We start from the raw sequence: 12,324 nt of genomic DNA on the forward strand, positions 1-12,324 counted from the left end.
GGTCTCCATACGTATGACCCTCGGCATTTCGAACATTTGGCCTAGAATGTTGTAGAACAGGGGCGAGACTGACTCGGCAAGGCCATGTTGGCTTCCTTTATTCTAGAGTCGTAGTCTCGAACATTCCAAGCGGAATGTTCAAGCGTCGAACATTCGGGGTAAGAGTAAATGCGAATCTTCTAGAGATATGGAGTAACGTTCATTCACAGCCGTGCATAGTGAAATATAGAGGATATCGTTAAGACCACTCAAAACCTCTCAACAAATCATATCTCTATGAATATTTGTCACCACGGGAAAACTTTGTTTTTTTTTTACTCAAGTCTTCGTAGAGTTTAAATGTAACACAATCGGGACATTCAATGAACGTTTACTAAATATAAGCGAATTAGCACGAACTTCGTCTCCGCATATGTGTAGCTTGAATCACAATCCAGCACCGCTCGTTACCCAGGCCATTCACTGGCCTAGCAGACGAGGAATGGTGCAGTATATATGATATCTTTCTTTTTTCCAAGTCTTTGCCCTTGGAGTACGTCCTTATCGTGAACTTCGAAAAAAAAAATCGAATCTGCGATGAACGAGGGTCGAAAACACATTTAACGGAAAGAAATCTAACCTTAGTCAGTTTTTTTTTTTCAGTGTGGTCTATTAAAAACAATTCCCAACCCGTGTAGGTGGATATACACTTAGTTTCTTTTACATATTTATTTCAGCTCATTCAAAACAAACAAGCACAAAAAGCGAGATTACGAAATCAAAAGGCCAAAACGGGAGAAAACCAAGACCCCAAATACCGACCACAAGAGCTGCAAAAGTCTCGGGCCGCGAGCGAAAAGGCGCAATTTGACATCAATCAAGTGCCCAAGCGTGAGTGGAGGGTGTACTTAATTAGGGCGCTCGGGCTTGTCTTCTTGCACGCCCTCGCTGCTATCAACTTTCGCCTTCCTGTGGTTCCTGAACTTGTTTTATCGCTTTTATTATTTTCTTTCATTTCCTGTTCTCGTTTCCTTCTTTCCCCGCGAGAACCTCTGGCGAGACATCGCCCTTGGAATTCTTAAACTGCATCACCCTCAAAATAGAAACCGCAAGTATTGCCGTTTCAAATGAACTCCATTCGCCTTTCTTTTAACATTTTATATTTTGTTGTTACATTTAATGTGACAATAGTTGTCTGACTTCTCCTTGATTCCGCATTCTTTGGTAACGCTCGTACCGCATTTCTTGCTCCCGCAGCAGCTTTTTTGTCGCTTTTTTGAGGAAGATTTATTAGCAAGAACAACCTGAGTCAACGAAGGACACAGACAGCCCTGTAATTACAAAACTCGCATTTTAGAAACAAACAAAACTAAAACAAGAAAACGATTAAAAGTTAATTTATCTGAGACTATCTTTTGTGTGCGTGTTTTTGTGTAAACAAAGCCTCGAGGTTCGCATAAATAAGGGGCTCTTTGTCACTTTGTTCTCGTGTTCGAGACAAAAGCAGGCCTGTCGTCGCTATTTTTTTTTGTTTTTTTAAACCATGGTATAGCGATTTTTCGGAGCGTTTAAAAATAATGCCGATCAAAAAGCGAAACGTAATTACCGTAGGTCAACTAGGTGGCTCGGAAATCTGCGCGTTTGCTATAGAGCAGACCAAAGCCTTTGGACACGTCACTTTTGTGTTCAAGCACGTGCGAAGAGCTTAAACCAGAATCACGTAGAGCGGGGTGCAACTTGACTATTCATTCATTCATTCATTTATTATTCCTTGAGGGCCCGTTAGGGCATTATACAAGGGGGGTCAATAATACACTAATAATCATAGATTAAAATAAATTAACACTCACAGAGAGGAAGTCAGCAATACAGATGAATCAAAGAACAACAAATACAAGTAGTTATCAACATTACGTAATATTATTAATATTTTAACGGTATGCACTGTGAACAGTAAAAAGGAAGAAAAAAATTAGCAGATAGACATGTTTGTAAGTTCCAGGTAATTGATCAGTTCTTCGGCAAATCTATCAGAGTTAGTTTCGGTTACTACGCTATCGGGTAATTTATTCCAGTCCTTGATTGTCATAGGCAGATAGGAATTATAAAATGATACAGTTGAACTAAAATCGGGCGAACTTTGTGGGAGTTATCATGGCGGAGAGATATGCTGTGGGGTGAAAGGAAGAGGGATGTTCTAATAGAGGCATTGTTATAGTATAATTTATGAAACAGGGCTAGTTGAAAACGAATGCGCCTAAAGGAGGGTGCGTGAAGGTTAGCTTTGCTTCTTAGGCCTGTTACGCTAGTGAAACGAGAGTAGTCTGAGAAAATGAACCTTAAAGCTCGGTTTTGAATTGCGTCTAATTTCATAACTAGGTAATGCTGCCATGGGGACCATACAGAAGACGCATACTTTTAGCGAGATCTAACAAATGTTATGTATGATAATTGTTTAATTTCAGGTGAGGCCAGTTTGAGGTTGCGCTGTTCTTGTTCGGTAAGCAGAATAGACTACCCCTATGCTTAAACTGGTCGATCGGTTCCAACATCAAATCAGAGGGCCCACTTGTTTCCTATATTAAGACTACGTAATAAGGAATAAATTGTAACAGACTTATGCTGAGCTAGTTGGTTCATACTTCAGGTAAGGCCACCTGAACTAGAATAAACATGCACATAAGAAAAAGACCACACGAACCGCTATACTTACGAATGATTTTCTTTTTTCCTCCTTTTTTACTACGAACCCCACATGAGGGAGGAAGAAAATATATCCCTCATTCGGGGTTCGTAGTTGAAGAGAAGGAAAAAATTCAAACCCGTTTACAGCTCCCTGTAACGCCGAATTAGAGCGCAGCTCTTGAGGAGGAGGAGGGAAGGGTACTGAGGGGAGGACATACCTCTCCTCCCCCTCCTTCCCCTCCTCCTCCGGTCATTCTTCAATCTCCTCTGGGGGAGGGGGGGGGGGGTCACCTGACCCTGGGGGAGAGAAGTCACGTGACCTTGGGGGAGGGGTCTCGTGACCTCGGGAGAGGGTGACGTGTACTCGGGGGGGGGGGGGGGGTCACGTGACCTCGCGGGTACGTCGACGGCGACGGCGACGCCGACGCCGCTCAAGCCGGGAACGAGCCCCTAATGGCGCATTCACACTGGAAGCGGATCCGCGTTCGCGAAGCGGTCGCGAATGCGGTTCGCGAGCGACCCCGTTCAGACACACCGAGAGGCGGTTGGCGGTTTCTCGGCGATCACGCGTGATATTTTGAGACTTGCGTTTGGCAACCCTGTTTTACAATTCAAAATCCACTTTAATTCAAGATCCGAATCCAAACTTTTGCTAATTTGGCGCTCGGAACATTTTTCTCCGGGATGTTCGCGCGCATCACGAGTTCAGGCAGCGAAAAAAGAATCATGGACCCGCCAAACTCGCCTGTGATTCCCTCGACTTCGCCCACAAGCAAAGCCCAGCTAGGCGCGCCTTGCTGACTCAGAACAGGATGCCCCCGACCTTTTCTTCGAAGTGGACCCTTCCCGCATGAATAGCTGACCTTGTTTTCGGGATAGAGGGCCAGTTTTCCCCCATCGTTGTTGTTCGCTCTTATCATTTTCGAAGTTGTGAGCGGTGGCGTGGACCGTAGTGCGGAAGAATCTGCTCGGTGCTAGCCGGTCGTGGCTTCGTTGGTGGCGGACTCTCCTCTCGTCTCTCGCTCGTCGATCGAGTCTACTGTTTGTTTGACATTAAGCTCAAATAAACGCTGTATGGATTACCTCTGCATTGTCTGGTACGTACAATTCATTCTTTGAGTAGGTTCTCTTTATTTATTTATTTTAGTAGTAAACGTTACAGGTCGAGCTGGCGCAGGTAATCTGCCCCCTCCGCGGTAGTGCGTTGGCTACGCAATCAAGCTCACGACGTCTCTATCGGCCTTCGTGGTGGTCATGCACGGCGTTGAAAGCTTTCAATAGTTCACGCGACTATCCTATTGGGTAGAAAAGATGACATTTCGGTCGATCAGGGGCCGGTTCCGACGTTCTACAGGCAGAGATTAACAAGACGGCGAGCTTGGGCTGTGGCACCCGGAATAATCAACAAACTCTTACCCGAACCAAATCACCGGTGCGAAGCCCGTTAAAATTACGAGTCGGTTCTTTTCGCGGCGGATTCAAGTGACGGACGTGAACATCAAGTTTCTCCGTTGATTTGTCGAAAGCTAGGACTACAGCGCTAGGACTACAGCGTCTTGGATGCCTCACCAGCGACAGGTGCCATCTTGTTTTGAAAGTCACTGACGTCACGTCAGCGTCGCGTTGTGATTGGTAGCCGCTTTGCGGTTCGTGAAAGCGGTTGGGAGAAATCGGTCCCGAAGCGGTTGGCAAAAACGCGCTCCAACCGCTCGATCCTTGCCGCTTTGCGGTCGAGAACGCGCAGATCCGCTTCGCGAACGCGGATCCGCTTCCAGTGTGAACGCGCCATAAGAGCTGCGCTCTAAAGGAAAATTAGACCGGCGGTGCGTGGGGTCTTTTCTTTGTGTGTATGTTTATTCTAGTTCAGCAGGCCTCACCTGTAGGAATAAACTGAGGCGTCTTCTTTTCAAGCGAAGCAATATGGTCTGCAACTTTTAGTCTTTTTTTACGTTATGCTCTTTCATCAAGGCAGTTGCGCGGAAAATGGGTATTTATAAACCATTGAAATATAAATATTTAAGAGTTACCCAGTTTGAAAAAAAGAAGATAAATTTGAAAACTCGTAAAACACGCCAGAGAAAAGACAAAGATTACAACAAAATTATAGCAGAACTACTGATAATCAAGTATAAGAATAACCTAAATATTAAGATTATATTTCAAAACTAAACTCTACATAGAGAATTAAAAAAAACTAGCTTTTAGTATGGGCGACAAATCGACCAAATTTGCAATTAAACATACAAAGCTGTCACAAACTATTTCAGTGTAAGGTTGAGTTTTGTTCCAATCTCAAGATGTATTAAAAAAAGGGTGTTAGCAAGTGTCTTTATTTCTTATTGCTCAATATAGACTAAGCCGCGAGGCTTTTTTCAGAGAATACAATTGAAAAAAAAAGATTAAACATTAAACGAGTAAGAAACACGTCGGCTATTATGAAGCTTAAAGAACCTCACCATAAGAAGTACTTCACGATCACTAGAGAAGGCGAACATAAAAATATGCAAGCATACTTTAAACAAAATTCGTGTTTGCTATATCCAGCTACGATGAACAAAGTTGTCATTGGCTTATCATTTCTGCGATATAAAAAGTTGGCACACGCTTAATAACACAGGCATTACAGTCCCTGATAATTTACTAAGGGATAGTGATCTCGAAATAAGAAGATATTGCCGCGCGCAGGGCTGAGAAAGCAACGCTCGATCACGAATCTCTGGAAAGTGTTCGTTTATTTTTGTTCCAGACGAAACTTCTATCGTTTATCCCTGCTTTTGTTGTTTCAAAAAGTGCGTGTTCATTCTCGCCCCGAGCGCGCTACGCTCGAACCTTCTCCGCCAAATCTTCGAGATAGTGACTCACCTTAGATAAGAGGCCGCCCACGACCTGCTGCTACGCCGTTCGACTCTGCTGCTACGCCGACTTCGGCGCCCGCGACGCTCTGTTATTATCTTTTGTACCCTTTTATTTTGGCACAAGTTCGCAACATTAAACATTTATTTATTCCTGTTTATTTCTTGTTCATTGGTCACCACCCGTCACAATATTACAAAATTGTAGATTTTCAGAAATCACAATTTTGCAATATTTACAGCACAATGTATATCTCTACAAAACACGACTGCTCAATACGATCTCCTGCTATTTTCAAAACTACTAGTTTCAAGTCTTATGCTAAGGGGTTTAAAATATAAAAATAAAAATATTAGGGTAATTTTCTCTGCTGTGCCTTTTTATGAAGCGCCATTGCCCTAACGAGGGGGATTTTGGTAATGTTCACCCACTGGATTTCAGAGAATCTGGCATGTATGTTTTCGTCAAACGCTGAACTGCATCCTAAAGCTCTATATTATATCATAAACGCAATAGATAAAAAGTAATTAGCTACAACTTATGTTCATTATCGTACTTTTATTTCATATTAAGCAACTGTCATATATTTTTAACGGACCTTTGTAAATGAATTTATGTAGTTGGAAGGAAAGATTTTTAATAAAAAATTGCTTAATTAGGATTACATGATTCGCACTATATTTTGATTGAGACAAAAGTTTATATTTGACCGAAGATTTTAAATGAGTGTTAAGAGATACGCAGGTGGACTGTATTTCAGCGATATATGTTCATAATTATGAAAAAAACAAAACATTTAAGAACCCTCGTTAATAAGAAACTGAAGCGATTCTGTATTAACAAAAATACTTATATCCTGTTCATTTGACATCCAGAATTACGAATACCAAAATTACATTTCAAATTTATGCCCCAAGTAGCCTTAACAGCTCTTTCAAAAAAGCGCTGACGCCCCTCCTTCCCGTCACGTTATACATATGTGACGTGTGGGGAGACAAAAAGGCGGCTGTCTCGTGAATTTCGAGATGGAACTGGTCGTGCCTTTTAATATCCCGCAATGTCCTTCCTCCTTCAGTGGCCATCACCAAATGCCGTTCCCTGGGAGAGGGAGTCGAGCCAGCGAACCGTCTTGAACCGTTGGTTTGGGGTCGCGGGGGCTGTTGTAAGCCACGTAGTAGCCTGGACAGTGGGAGAATCAGCCGGCTGAGCGATCGTCTCATTTTCTATAAATGCCGACTTCAGTCGGTCGACGGACACACCCATGTCACGGCCGTTAACTCGCAATGTGAATGTCTTTTTGCCGCATCCTGCGACCAGTCGAGGACCGGTGTAGGACGTTTGGAGCGACCGGCGGACGCTGTCAACGCGCAAGAACATGGACCCGCTGTTGTACAGGACCGCAGGAGGAAGGGAGGCTTGCTCTCGGGTGTCCGTGTCGATGTGGCGCGTACGTCAAGAGACACACGGGCTAAGTCCTCCACGTAAGGCAATCCTGTTCATTCATGGGGCCGCCCTGGTTAGTTGTGGTAGGGCTGATTCATTCCTCTGGGAGGCCCAGTGATGTGCCATAATCTAGGTGCGATGCGGTATATCCGAGGTTTTTGTTTATGCGTGTGCGCATCCCCAGAAGGGTGATGGGTAGTGACGCTGCCCATTTATCCAGTGTGGCGTGGGCCATGAGGGAGGTTTTTAGATGGCGATGAAAGTTTTCCACCACAACATTAGCCTGCGGATGGCACTCTGTCGTCTTCAGGTGCGCGATTCCGAAAAGTCTTGTCAAGCTTCGGAATAGGGCTCACTCAAGCAGTTTTCTGCGATCGGTGACTATTTCGGCTGAAACTCCAAAGCGGGCGATGCATGTGGATCGAAGCGCGAAGGCGACTGTCTCCACAGTGATGTTCTTGACGGTAACAGCCTCCGGCCAGCGTATCAACCTGTCGATTGCAGTTAAAAAGTACCGGTAGCCCTGGGATGACGGCAGGTTCTTTGACGAGGTCCACGTGGATGGTGGCAAAGCGGGTGTCCGAGAGTGCAAAGTTTGCCGGAGGCGTGATGGTGCGCCGGGACATTTTGCTCTGTTGACAGGCAAGGCAAGCTCATGCCCACAGCGTTCATGCCTGGCCAGACAAAACAGTCCGCGAATGTATGTTGAGAAGCGCGGGTTCGAAACACATTGTAGACCATTGAAGTTATGACACCGAAGGGGCATGGCAACGTAAGGCCGTTAGCGCTCGGAGACTGGGCCGGCGCATCAAACGACGCGTGTGCCCAAGGCGGAGATGTATGCGTCCTCAGATGGAGAAAGGAGGCCGGGAAAGAGCGAAGGTGGCAGAGCTCTTCATTCTTTCGTAGTTAAGCGAGTTGTCCCAGGTAACAACTACGATGCTGAACTGCGCAAACGCGGCTGTGGGTGTTGGCGGAGACGTTGAAGACTCCCTTGATATGCTGAATCTCGGTTGCAAAATTCAGTTAGGAATGCCAAGCGTAGCGTCTCTCTTGGAGAGCATGTGGCCTTCGGCGACTTAAAGGCATTGGTTATAAGTTTGTGATGTGTAAAGTTCACAATCAACTGTCCTTCAAGGAAGATTCTCAAGTGCTTAAAAGGTGAGGTAAACCGCAAGGAGTTCACGGCCGAAGGCACTATTCCGTTGTTCGGGTAAAATGAGATTTTTTGCCAAGCCGAGCGGTAGCTACTCATTGTTGATGCGTTGTTGCAGCATACTTCTACGGCGTATCCAAAAGCATCACCGATCACGCTGGTGGGGGCGTGCTGCTCTCGGTGAACCAAGAAAGTGGCAGAAGAGAGACGCTCTTTGATGGCATTGAAGGCGTGATCAGCAGCGTCGGAGCAATCAATACTTGCTTTTGCGGCATCGGCAGTTTGAAACAGCGCTTCTAGAAGAAGCAGAATAACCGCTAAACCTGGAATGAACCGCCTGTAGTAATTTACCAGCCCAGGAAACGGTGGGGTTGAAGTAGGGATTCTGGACGTGGAAAGTCGGTGATCGCCTTCACCTTGACGGGAAGAGGTCGGATGCCGCTGCTGTCTACCATATGGCCCAGGAACTGAAAGGACGGAACGCCAAACATATAATTCACTCTAAAAAAAAAAGGTGTAAAAGGGTATATCCTTACACCCTTTGTCCCATATAATGCACCCCCAAACTTTCAATTCGACGTACAGCGCCCTACAGTCGAACAGACGGCCCGACATTTTATGAGGGGCTTGATAGCCGTGTGGTTAAACTTGTTAAATAGCTGAAGTACGTATCAAAGACCACATAAAGAAAACACCGAGTTTTTACAGTAGGGCCAAGAAAACCCCCGATTATATTTTGTAGTCAGTAAAACGTACATTAGCTATTTTAATAAGTTGTACCACACGGCTATCAAGCCCCTCGTAAAATTTCGGGCCGTCTGTTCGACTGTAGGACGCTGTACGTCGAATTGAAAGTTTGGGGGTGTATTATCTGGGACAAAGGGTCTAACGATACACCATTTTACACCCTTTTTTCTTCAGAGCGAGCTGTGCTTTGACAATCAGGCCATGCTCGGCTAAACGCTCAAAAACCAGGTGCAGGTGGCGTAAATGTCCTTCCGGTGATGAGCTGTAGACAAGAAGGTCATCAACGTAGGCGAATACAAAATGTAGCTCGCGGGAAATGAAGTCGATAAAATGGTGAAAGCTTTGTGGAGTGTTTCGAAAACCGAAAGGTCGAACTTATAAGTCCAAACGTTGTGACTGTTGAAAATTAAGATTGAAACGATCCTTCCTCGCTCGCGCGCATGGGAGTGGATAAGGCGAAAAGGAAGAAGTCGAAGTAAACCATTCACCAGAGCTGAATCGTCTTGTTCTTTTCCCTTATGAGCGCTCTCAAGGTGAAACATTTGGTGCCTAAACCCGTGAATTGAACGAAGTTGGAAGCCGCATTGGTGAATATGGATCGAGTAAAAAAGAAACGAGCGGTTCGACCAAGCCAGGGCACCAAGCTTGTAAGTGAGATACGAGCTCCGCTACAGTCGGACCCCATGGACACCAACAGACTTGAAATGTTGAGTGACAGACTGCTTGTTAGCAACGACGAGCTTCGGAAAGTCAATGAGAAGATAGATCCCCTCATCGACGACAACGGCTTGGAGGAGGATTACTACGCGGTGGCTGACTTCGAGGACAAGGTCGCAAGGATCGTCAGCGAGGTACAAGCCCAGACGACACCGCAACCACACGCTCCGGAGATGACAGAGGCAGCAGCTCCCACATGACTGGAGGGAAGCTTTCGAAACTACAATTGCTGCAGTTGCAAGGTGAGCTTACACAATGGCAACCTTTTTGGGAACAATTCGACGTTGCGGTACACCGGAACCGAAGTATTCCTGAGCCGAAAAAATTCCGAGTACTTGCTCTTTCTTCTTGTTGGACCAGCAGCCACTGTGACCTCTGGACTACAAGCCACCACAGCATGTTACCAAAACGTAGTAGAGATGTTGACCGAGCGCTTCGGTGATAAGCAACGAATCGAACGCGAATATTTGGGAAGACTGCGTAAGCTACCAGCTGTGAAATCTCAGCGTGACGTTCAAAGACTGTGGAACGTTTACAACCGCGTGCAAACAAACATCCGTGGCTTGCGTTCTCTGGTTATTTCAATTACTACATACGCAACTATGCTGGATGACATACTTGTGTCCAGCTTGCCATCAAACATCGCAGTGGAGTACTACCGCATCAAGAACTACATGCCCCAACCGGCTACTTATGCTCTCACCGAACACACTGCGGCCACTTCCAGTGGTGCGACAGATTGTTGGGCTATGATTGATACATCGGCGAATGCCGGAGAAGAGCTGGACAAGCTGCTACAATTTCTACGGGTGGAAATCGGGAGCCGCCAGCGATCGTGACGTAACGAGCTTCATCGGCGAATATATCACCATTGCTTTTCAGACCTCGACAGATTATCTCGATACCTCCAACAATAATGCTGAAGAACTCAACTCATTTAGATGACGCTTGCGTCTTCTGTGCAAATAAGGATCGTGGTACCGGCACATGCTCGTCCTGGATCTACTTAGATGAGAAGAAAAGGCGGCTTTCACAGCATAGCCGATATTTCCGATGCTCGAAAAGAGGCCATCGCTCGAAGGACTGTCACAGCAAGGCTCGATGCACTACCTGCATTAGGAGACGCGCCGTATCTATGTTTCACCCGAAGTGGCAGTCACAACTGCACTCCATCGTGAGCTCCGGCCGAATGTGGAGAGACTACCGACGTCTTAACGGCGGGTTCCACATCTTCACCACCAAGCGGCGGCAGCGTTCTCCTGCAGACTTTCCGAGGCTGGATCGTGAATGATAAAAAATCTGCTCACATCCGCGGCATCGTAGGCGGTGGAAGCCAGAAAAACATTCATCCGAGAAGATCTGGCCACAAGACTGCAACTGGACACTTTGGAGTACCTCGACCTGAAATTCAACACTTTCTCAAGCACAGAAACAATCCCAGCCAACGATTAAACGTTGTGCGTCTTCATCTGCGAAGCTAGCACGCTACGGCGAGCCATAAATTGAAGGCCGTGGTTGAAGCGTTCATTTGTAAGAAGCTTACAAAAACACCGGTCGATAACTCGTTCGTACGAACCCTAAAGTATTCTACACGTTCCTCAAGAAAAGGAACGAAAGCTCGTTCCTCGTTCGTTCTGATTTTTGGAACGCGTTCCCGTTATAAGCTCTATTTGTGAAGAAGGAACTCGTTCCCGTTAAAGTTAAAAAAATGGAACGTCCCGTTACATATGCATTACATTTGTACGATGGTGATTATTCTATTCAATTGGAACAAACAGAGTTGTTTTTGTTGTTTTTTAATCTATCTATCAAATGACAACATACAAATTTGAATGCCGTGATGGAAGCACAGGAGAAGAAGACAAGCGGAAACAAGATTTCGTTTGTTGATATATTCACGTTTAAAAATCTCAGCTTTGGGCCACATTCATCTTTGTGGTGGGCTATTCAGACAAGCCAAATGTACTGTTGCACGGGTGTTTTACAACAATGTCACACGTTTCAATCTAACAAACTTCCTTGTTCGAACTTAACAACACTTGCTTCTCGACGTTTCTCTCCGCAAGACGAGCAAGTGGAGAAGAGGGTAGGGTTTTTGGAAGGCCAGTCTTGAAAGCTGCCTGTCCTTCGTGATGGTTAGATTCGTTTTTCTGTTTTAAGGTGGGGGACAAGGGGAGAATGAATAAAGGTTAATTTTTGTGTATAGATTAAGTGACCAATGTTCGGGCTACAAGGTTGCGTTTGATGTCTGGTCGCCTGTTGTTCTGCTCTCACTGTAGGTCTCTTTCTGAAAATTCAATGTTGGCTGCCGTCGGCGTTGGATTTCTGGTGTATGAGAATTCGTCAAAAAAGTAACTGAGTTTGAGACGTCCCTCTTTCTGTGTCTTTTCTTTCGACTAAAAGTTTTGGTATTTTGTACTGCAGTCTCGGCCACTGAAAAAAAAATGTATCGATGTCCATTAGCTTTTCTGCACCCAACTGTTTCCAAGAGAAAACCTCACAAAATAAACCCTAAAGCGCCATTGACACACTTGCAACCAAGTACGACCGGGAGAGACAAGACCGGTTTTTAAGCCTCTTGCGACGTCTTAGGACCAGCTCCACAGCAGCGCATTCGGTCCTAAGTCGTCGCAACAAGCTAAAAAACCGGTATTGTCTCGGTCGGTCTGACTCGGTTGCAAGTGTGTGAACGTAACCTCGTTGAGGGGAGCGCAACTGCTCGCTGCCCTCGGTGTCAACCCAAC

Source organism: Ixodes scapularis, unplaced genomic scaffold (assembly GCF_016920785.2).
Source record: "Ixodes scapularis isolate PalLabHiFi unplaced genomic scaffold, ASM1692078v2 ptg000800l_1__unscaffolded, whole genome shotgun sequence".
NCBI lineage: Eukaryota > Metazoa > Arthropoda > Arachnida > Ixodida > Ixodidae > Ixodes > Ixodes scapularis.